This window comes from Bison bison, unplaced genomic scaffold (genome assembly GCF_000754665.1).
Source record: "Bison bison bison isolate TAMUID 2011002044 unplaced genomic scaffold, Bison_UMD1.0 scf7180017864235, whole genome shotgun sequence".
NCBI lineage: Eukaryota > Metazoa > Chordata > Mammalia > Artiodactyla > Bovidae > Bison > Bison bison.
This window is the reverse complement of record NW_011494807.1, coordinates 775,762-785,847: the sequence shown is the minus strand read 5'-3', so window position 1 is coordinate 785,847 and position 10,086 is coordinate 775,762.

The window sequence follows — 10,086 nt, the reverse complement described above, 5'->3', positions numbered from 1 at the left end:
AAGATGATGCTGTGAAAGTGCTGCACTCAATATGACAGCAAATTTGGAAAACTCAGCAGTGGCCACAGGACTGGAAAAGGTCAGTTTTCATTCCAATCCCAAAGAAAGGCAATGCCAAAGAATGCTCAAACTACCACACAATTGCACTCATCTCACACGCTAGTAAAGTAATGCTCAAAATTCTCCAAGCCAGGCTTCAGCAATAGGTGAACCGTGAACTTCCTGATGTTCAAGTTGGTTTTAGAAAAGGCAGAGGAACCAGAGATCAAATTGCCAACATCTGCTGGATCATCGAAAAAGGAAGAGAGTTCCAGAAAAACATCTATTTCTGCTTTATTGACTAGGCCAAAGCGTTTGACTGTGTGGGTCACAATAAACTGTGGAAAATTCTTCAAGAGGTGGGAATACCAGACCACCTGACCTGCCTCTTGAGAAACCTGTATGCAGGTCAGGAAGCAACAGTTAGAAGTGGACATGGAACAACAGACTGGTTCCAAATAGGAAAAGGAGTACGTCAAGGCTGTATACTGTCACCCTGCTTATTTAACTTCTATGCAGAGTACATCATGAGAAACGCTGGACTGGAAGAAACACAAGCTGGAATCAAGATTGCCAGGAGAAATATCAATAACCTCAGATATGTAGATGACACTACCCTTATGGCAGAAAGTGAAGGGGAACTAAAAAGCCTCTTGATGAAAGTGAAAGAAGAGAGTAAAAAAGTTGGCTTAAAACTCAACATTCAGAAAACGAAGATCATGGCATCTGGTCCCATCACTTCATGGGAAATAGATGGGGAAACAGTGGAAACAGTGTCAGACTTTATTTTTTTGGGCTCCAAAATCACTGCAGATGGTGATTGCAGCCATGAAACTGAAAGACACTTACTCCTTGGAAGGAAAGTTATGACCAACCTAGATGGCATATTCAAAAGCAGAGACATTACTTTGCCAACAAAGGTCCATCTAGTCAAGGCTATGGTTTTTCCAGTGGTCATGTATGGATGTGAGAGTTGGACTGTGAAGAAAGCTGAGTGCTGAAGAATTGATGCTTTTGAACTGTGGTGTTGGAGAAGACTCTTGAGGGTCCCTTGGACTGCAAGGAGATCCAACCAATCCATTCTAAAGGAGATCAATCCTGGCTATTCTTTGGAAGGAATGATGCTAAAGCTGAAAGTCCAGTACTTCGGCCACCTCATGTGAAGAGTTGACTCATTGGAAAAGACTCTGATGCTGGAAGAGATTGGGGCCAGGAGGAGAAGGGGACAACAGAGGATGAGATGGCTGGATGGCATCACCGACTCAACGGACATGAGTTTGGGTGAACTCCAGGAGTTGGTGATGGACAGGGAGGCTTGGCGTGCTGCAGCTCATGGGGTCACAAAGAGTCGGACACGACTGAGCGACTGAACTGAACTGAACTGAACTGATATATTCTTTCTCACAGTGAAGTGCCAGATTTTGAGTGTGTTGCCAGAATTCCCCAGCTTCATAATTGACACCACTTTTTCCATTTTGACAGTATAGATTCTGTCTTGCTTTGGCAAAGACTGTTTGGCTTTGCATAGTGGAAAAACCTATTACTAAACCACTCCAGCCATAACTTGTGGTCTTATTCAACAACAGAGCCCTTTTATCAAACACAAGCTAAACGAGTCCTTCCTTCCTTTCCCCTATGTATTTTAGACACAGTCTCAGACTAGGCTAACAGCAAAATGAAAAAGGTTTGAAAACTATCTGTTAAATACTGAGTAAATCATTAAGCTATATTTCAATTATCCAGAGTATTATTACCCAATCTAGAAGGAAAATGTCTAAACTTTATACTTGGAATCACTATCAGGAAATAACAGAAGATGATGTGAATTTGTTAGAGGAAAGAGTACCAAACTTGAATTCATGACCAATGTGCATTTATATTTTTCGCATTCCCAGAATTAATCAATGTCCACAGTCTGTTTTGATAACTCTGTCTTGAGTATTTGCTTATCCTTCCAACAAGATGGAGAAATGCCCACAGGATGAGAACTGAATGTTGAACAGGTTACTCCTGAGTCATGGGTTTTACACTGAATGTGTCACATTATCGTGTCTCCTTTATGATCACTATCATATGCATTTGTACAATGTGTCACGTGCACAGGGTCACAGTCTGGTTACAGAAGAAAAGATGTCTCTGTATGAAACCATCAGATTTATCTAGGAATTCAACATACACCTATAACCCACAATCTACAAATATCCATCAACTGAATCCCTGTGGATGAGTACTCTGCGAAGGAAAGCATCATTCAAATTCTAGTCAGTATGCAACTGGCTGCACTCAAAGTTCCTCTAGGGAAGCGATAAACTTATTCATTTTCATAGCACCAGAATCTAAGAATCAAAGGAGATTTGTTTATTGGCTGAACAAACTTAATTAAATTTCACCTCTTAGGCTAAGTAGCAGAGGGCTATTGATTCTAGCCCAGATTTTAAATAAATCATGTGTCTGGATATAAAGACTTAAAATGCAAGGTTCTGTTTCATTTTTAACAACCATTACTTAAATGATGCATTATTGCCTTAAATAAAAAGGTATTTATTAAGTACAGCATATAACTATGGTATTGGAATTGCACCAAGAACTCCAGAAAAGCTGACAATATAAATGTTTTTTTAAAAGCTGAATTTAATTCAATAATAGATCATACCTATAAATTGATCATATGAATTAAATAAAATGTTCACATTTTGGATTACGCTTATTTATTTTGTCCTAAATGAAAGGTAAAATGCATGGTCTAAGTAACGTTCATGTAAATAAGTTGGGACTATCACAGGGAGATTTAAATCATGAAGTTTGGTATTATACTTATAGCATTATGGGGGAAAATAAAACCAAATCATGACCTTTCACAGGACTGCTACTGCTAAGTCACTTTAGTCGTGTCCGACTCTGTGCAACCCCATAGATGGCAGCCCACCAGGCTCCCCTGTCCCTGGGATTCTCCAGGCAAGAACGCTGGAGTGGGTTGTCATTTCCTTCTCCAATGCATGAAAGTGAAAGGTGAAAGTGAAGTCACTCAGTCGTGTCTGACTCTTTGCAACCCCACGGATTGCAGCCCACCAGGCTCCTCCACCCATGGGATTTTCCAGGCAAGAGTACTGGAGTGGGGTGCCATTGCCTTCTCCTTTCACATGACAATTTAAGATAAATATTCCAAGATTTAAGAGAAAAGAAAATAGAAAACAAAAAATTTTGCAAAATTTAAAAATCATTTTCAGCCTAAGTGCTATCAGAAAGATAAAATCCAACCATACAATCTAATATTTCTCATTTACAAAATACCAACACTAACTTTAATTGTGCATTTTATGATTATTCAGTAAATCAGCAAATAAACAACAAAATATGATCCTTGTTTTAAATTTCATGCTTAATTAGTAGATTTCCTTCACTGTGTTCAGACACCAGTTCAGTTCAGTTGCTCAGTCGTGTCCGACTCTTTGAGACCCCATGGACTGCAGCACACCAGGCTTTCCTGTCCATCACCAACTCCCAAAGCTTGCTCAAACTCATGTCCATCAAGTTGGTGATACCATCCAACCATCTCATCCTCTGCCGTCCCCTTCTCCTGACTTCAATCTTTCCCAGCATCAGGGTCTTTTCCAATGAGTCAGTTCTTCACATCTGGTGGCCAGTGTATTAGAGTTTCAGCTTCAGCATCAGTCCTTCCAGTGAATATTCAGGACTGATTTCCTTTAGGATTGACTGGTTTGATCTCCTTGCAGTCCAACGGACTCTCAAGAGTCTTCTCCAATACCACAGTTCAAAAGCATCAATTCTTCGACATTCAGCTTTCTTTATAGTCCAACTCTCACATCCATACATGACTACTGGAAAGACCATAGGTTTGACTAGATGGACCTTTGTCAGCAAAGTAATGTCTCTGCTTTTTAAAATGTTGTCTAGGTTTAATATGCTGACCCAGACTTGCCTGTGAACGTCCAGGAGTCTCCAGTGGAGCCATAGGTCAGCACTATTCAGACATGGGCAAGATGTCTTATACCCATGCTCCATGTATAACTTCATGGGTAAATAATAGCATTATATGTCCTTCAGTCTCTGCCAACATGCTCACTGAATGCTTTTCCCATAATCTTCACAAAATATGTACAATGCTCATATATTTTCCTTCTATAAGAATTTAGTTTCAGTTTCAGAAAATAGTACACAGCAAACTTTAATCTATAACTTCAATAAAATGAAAATGTAAGTTCTGTAACTTTTCAAGATCAAATATGATCATGTCACCTCAGTATTCAATTAAATACATACATGCATTCATACTCACACTAAAAAAGAATTGGATTGTGTGGAAGTAATAGTATATGCATATTTTACTGAATAATGCAATAGAAAATTGCATTTATTATAAGCATTTTAGAGCACAAAATTACATATTTTTAAAATAATATGTATGTATTGAAATGTTTTTGTTTGCTTTAAAGTATATATATGAACTGTAGTTAATATCATCTCAAAACTAAAATCTCATGTTGCCACTTCAAACATCCAGGTTTAAATAAAGGGAGAGTACAGCTTTGAAAAATAATATTTCAAGGCAGTTTAATTTTGAACCAGTTACCTTTGTAGTGAAGGGTATTTATTCATTTGGCCCTAGCAAACAGATGGACAGTGATGGAGGAAACCAAACTCCACCACAAATCTACACATTAAATGGAAAGAAACTGCTTTACCAACTGTCTTTGCAGCTTAACTGTTCAAGGTGCTAAAATGGGCCTGTAACACATGCCCACACACATCTGGGATTAGATTGTACAAATACACCTGAGGATAAACGTCCTTATTTACAGAATTTGAGCAAAGCAGAGGCCAGGCTTCAATACCCAAAGACACTAGGTCTTTGTGGGGCCTGAGATTTGGAAAGCTAAGTACGATGTGAAAATGTAATTCTGAGACTTTAATAACAGAACTGAAACTGTGTAAGTTTCTCCTTGTTTAAACCCTTATTCTAGGAATAGCCCAGGGAAATAGGAAAGAAAATGAAGATTTACAGATAATAAAAATGAGGAATTTTTTACTACTCTGTTTTTTAGTCATATGAGTAATATAACATATATATCCAATTCCTATGTCTAATTGCAAATAAAACATTTTTAAATAACTTTGAGTATTTCAGATTTTACTTAGAGAAAAGAAAATGATTTCATAAGATATACATCACTTTGAGCCATATTATATCTATATCTATCTATGTTTATTTCTAAAGTATGAAAGGCAAAACTTCAGCAATTTTAGAAAAAAATTATATAATTATAACCTTGAAATATAAATAAATTTTAAACAAGACTCAAAAAGCACAAAGTATGACACAAAATGGTGATATATTTGACTAAAAAGTGTAAGAGATACTATAAACAATATTCCAAATAATGAAAAAATTAGAAACAGATATTTTCAAAGCTATATCATATGAAGTACCAGTACTCAAGCATAGCAAAAAACCTTCTAAAAATCAATACTAAAAATATAAATTATGTAAACAAAAATTTTAATAAATGTGAAAATCCAAATGGCCAATGAATATTCATAATCAAGGAAACAATTATTTAAAATATTAATTAAATACATTTTAATATCCTTAATAACAAAACTTGAAAATCTATAACTGCCAATCAATGGGTAAGTGCATATATATATGTATATAGTGGTATGTCTATAATGGAATGCCCTATATAGTCTATAATGGAATAATATCCATCAGTAAAAGTGTATAAACTCTAAGCAGAAATTTTAAGAAACATATGAAAAATTATTTGCACAAGTGTATATGACACATATTATACAGAATTCAAAGAATGATGCATATTATGTATAAATTTGTACATAAGGAGAAAACATAGAAAATATATAATAATAATTGATACTAAATTCAGGAGTTTGTTTATATCTAGGTACAGAAAAAAGAGAAAGGAAAGGAAAGGGGGATTAGAAAGGTTTATTCAAGGCTTTTAAATCATATTTGTGATATTTTATTACACTTCTATAAAATTTTAAATTAGATACACTAAATGTCTAGGCTTTTCAGCATAACCAGGCTCTAGTTTAATGAAAACCATGCATCCTCACTTCAAGTGTTTTAACTTCACCCTCAGGCAGGTATACAGAGCTCACACTCTTACCGCAGTAATCAGATAAAGTGGAGTTCACTGTATCTAGTAAGAGACAAGAAACTTTCCCAAAAAGCTCCAGCAGATGCCTTCTCACATCTCATGAACATAAATAAAGACTACAGCTTTAATCAGTCCAGTGGTCAATGGATTAAAAAAGAAACTGACAAGTCATCAAAAAGGGGGTATCAGGTAAATCTATTATGTGACAGGTAAAGAAATAGTTAAAAGTACAAGTCATGAGACTTTTCTGTATTTCAATGGCTAATTCAAAGCAAAGCCAAGTAATTGCTGACACTTCAGAACAAAGTCATCCTTAACACAAAGAAACTTCTTAAATTTTCACAATAGCTACCAATCTTTGACCTTGCTATGAGTATCTCAACTTAAAAAGGGTACTCATAAAATATTACATGTTGATAGAAAATATATTTTAATGATGGAAACACTGAGTTAAGTTGCAAAGGTAAATTCTTTGAATTAGGACTACTGTTGAGATAAAACAATACTGTGTTATGCTTAGTCGCTCAGTTGTGTCTGACTCTTTGTAACCCCACAGACTGGAGCCCACCAGGCTCCTCTGTTGTTGGGGATTTTCCAGACAAGAATGCTGGAGTGGGTTGCCATGCCCTCCTCCAGGGGATCTTCCCAACCCAGGGATTGAACCCAGGTCTCTCACATTGCAGGCAAATTCTTTACTGCCTGAGCCACCAGGGGAGCCCTAAAGCAATATTAGAGATCTAGAACACTTTAAAGTATTTACATGAAAGATAAACACTAATTGGTGAAAGAAAAAGATTCTTAAAGGGAAATATCAAATTCACATTAGGACACTTTGAGAATAAAGTGATTTCTCACATTACTAATTTAAAAAGGAAATCACAAATATAGTAGCTATCTTAGGTTTTTGTAACTATCCAAGAGTTTAATTTTTAGAATTATTAATTTAATTTATTTAATTATCTCATACTATTCCAGAAAACAGAGTAAGACATCTTTAGAAGTTAGCATTTATCACTGAGACTATGGAATATTACACAGAAAACATATTAATAAAATATCAATAATATAACACAATATGTCCACATGCCCTATAAAATAATAATAATCATGAAAATCCAAAGTTAATTATTAGCTAAGATATATACTGTCTCGTTTAAACAATAATTTATGTTCTACCAAGGGTGAATCACTAAGAGAGTGGGCAACAAAGAAAAAGGAAAGATATACAATGCGTAAACTAGTTGTGTTTCAAATTACTTTTGAAGCAATCATTGCAAAAGATTATGGTTCCATCATTTGCTAAAAGCCTGTTTCCCTAAAGCCACAATATAAAAAAGTTATTATTTACTATGATTCAAACACTTCATATAATGTATTGGTTGATGTAATATATGTCAAGACAAAATAAAATAAAACAAAGTATAACAAACGGGCTGGTCCTGAACATAGCATTTTACAATTTGGTCATGTCGATTGTCAATTTAGTCAAGAATATTTACTAAGCATCCACTGTGTTCTAAAAGTTATTTTGCATTTCACTCCCCAGGTATACAAGTATTTTTTCATTTTAATAAGTAGAGTGTTTTGATTTGAAATTTATATTTGAAAGAGAGTGTTTTAGAAGCAGCATATAGATGTCAAGTGAGGTAAGTATGCTACCCAAATTTACAGAAGAGGGGAATGATATCTTCATTAGTATGTATGCTAAAACTATAACATACTATAATGCCTTGGTTATACTAGTTTATCTTCTCAGACATTTTGATGATGAAAATGATAGACATCCAAAATACCATATAAAGATTCAAGCTGTCATACTGCATAAGGAAAAAAAACTCTGATAGCAATCTTAGGATTCCTTTTTCTCTTAAACACATCAAATAGAAACATAAGCTACTCTTGCAAAACTATTTTAGCATGTCTCTTAAAGAAGACACCGTTCTAAAACTTTTATTTTATCTTGTTTTTTTAAAGAATCAAGATAATTCATTCAAAACACTTTTTATACAATTTGCAATGGTATTAATCTCTATGAGTTTACTATTTTAAAATAAAAATACTATTATTAGACTGGTATTGAAATAATTTGGAATACTATTAGATTAAATCTAAAGAATACAAATTATATATAACCAGTGAGGATCAGAGAAGCCTTCTTCATGGTCTACTACTATGCATCAGAACTGTGATGAATAATTATGATTATATATACATATACACTCATTTTTATTCATAGTAATAATAATACCTAATCTTAACTGAATGGTCATTATGAGACAGGGACTTGAACTTATAGTCAAGATCTTGTTCCACCTTCACCAAACAATTCCCAATTTCTCCTTCTCCATTTTACAGTTACATAAACTGGAACCTGGGGAGATGGCAGATCTAGAAGCAGCTACATACTAATACGAACTCAGACATGTTTGACCTCAAACTCGCCCCCAAACAGTTCAAGCATCAATTTCAGCTGTTGAGAATCCTAGGTATATTAGTTACCTCTCAAAAGTTTGAAGATCTCTGAAAAAAGCAAAATTTTCTAAAACTTTAACACTGAATCAGTCACTACAAAATGAGCATAAAAGTATTACCAATAATTACAGAATTAGGATAAAAGAAAACACTGGGCTTCCCTGGTGGCTCAGAGGTTAAAGCATCTGCCCGCAATGCGGGAGACCTAGGTTCGATCCCTGGGTTGGGAAGATCCCCTGGAGAAGGCAATGGCACCCCACTCCAGTATTCTTGCCTGGAGAATCCCATGGACAGAGGAGCCTGGTGGGCTACAGTCCATGAGATCGCAAAGAGTCAGGCATGACTTCACTTTCACTTTCACTGACAAAATACTTGATGTAAACAGGAAAATGAGGCAAACCCCTCTCCAGCCATTCACTATTTCCTAGTAAAAAAGTTAAGTGTCCCAATTAGTTCAGGACAGAAAAATAGCAGATGGATAGAGTAACATAGGCACAAACTACCATAGGCATTTAAAAGCAAGAGAAGAGCGCAAAGGGGCAAAATCAAGAAACTGCCAGATCTCAAAGGATCCAGGCAGGGAGAGGCTGGGACATGAGGGCTTGCTCAGGTAACAGAATATTTGACAATGAGATTTATTGTTTGTTTATATTCTATTGAGAGGAAAACATTCTTATAGTCAAGTGTTTTCTCAAAATCATGACTTAGAATATGGAGCAAAAATAATAGCTGAAAGGAGCATGAGAGAGAAGATACCTCTTAAAAATGTACTAAAAGGGTAGATATTGTTTTCTAATCACAAATGAAAATAGTAAGTAAAAAGGGCAAGAGGAAAATTCTGGAGGTAATGGATATGTTTATGGCATTGATTATGATACTAATTTCAAGTATATGATACAAACATATACTTATCTCCAAAGTCATTAAGTTGTATACATTAAATATATATACGTATCTTTTTCTATGCCCCAATCAGTAATCCTGAAGAAGCTGAAGTTGAACGGTTCTATGAAGACCTACAAGACCTTTTAGAACTAACACCCCAAAAAGATGTCCTTTTCATTATAGGGGACTGGAATGCAAAAGTAGGAAGTCAAGAAACACCTGGAGTAACAGGCACATTTGGCCTTGGAATACGGAATGAAGCAGGGCAAAGACTAATAGAGTTCTACCAAGAAAATGCACTGGTCATAACAAACACCGTCTTCCAACAACACAAGAGAAGACTCTACACATGGACATCACCAGATGGTCAACACTGAAATCAGATTGATTATATTCTTTGCAGCCAAAGATGGAGAAGCTCTATACAGGCAGCAAAAACAAGACCAGGAGCTGAGTGTGGCTCAGACCATGAACTCCTTCTTGCCAAATTCAGACTTAAATTGAAGAAAGTAGGGAAAACCACTTGACCATTCAGGTATGACCTAAATCA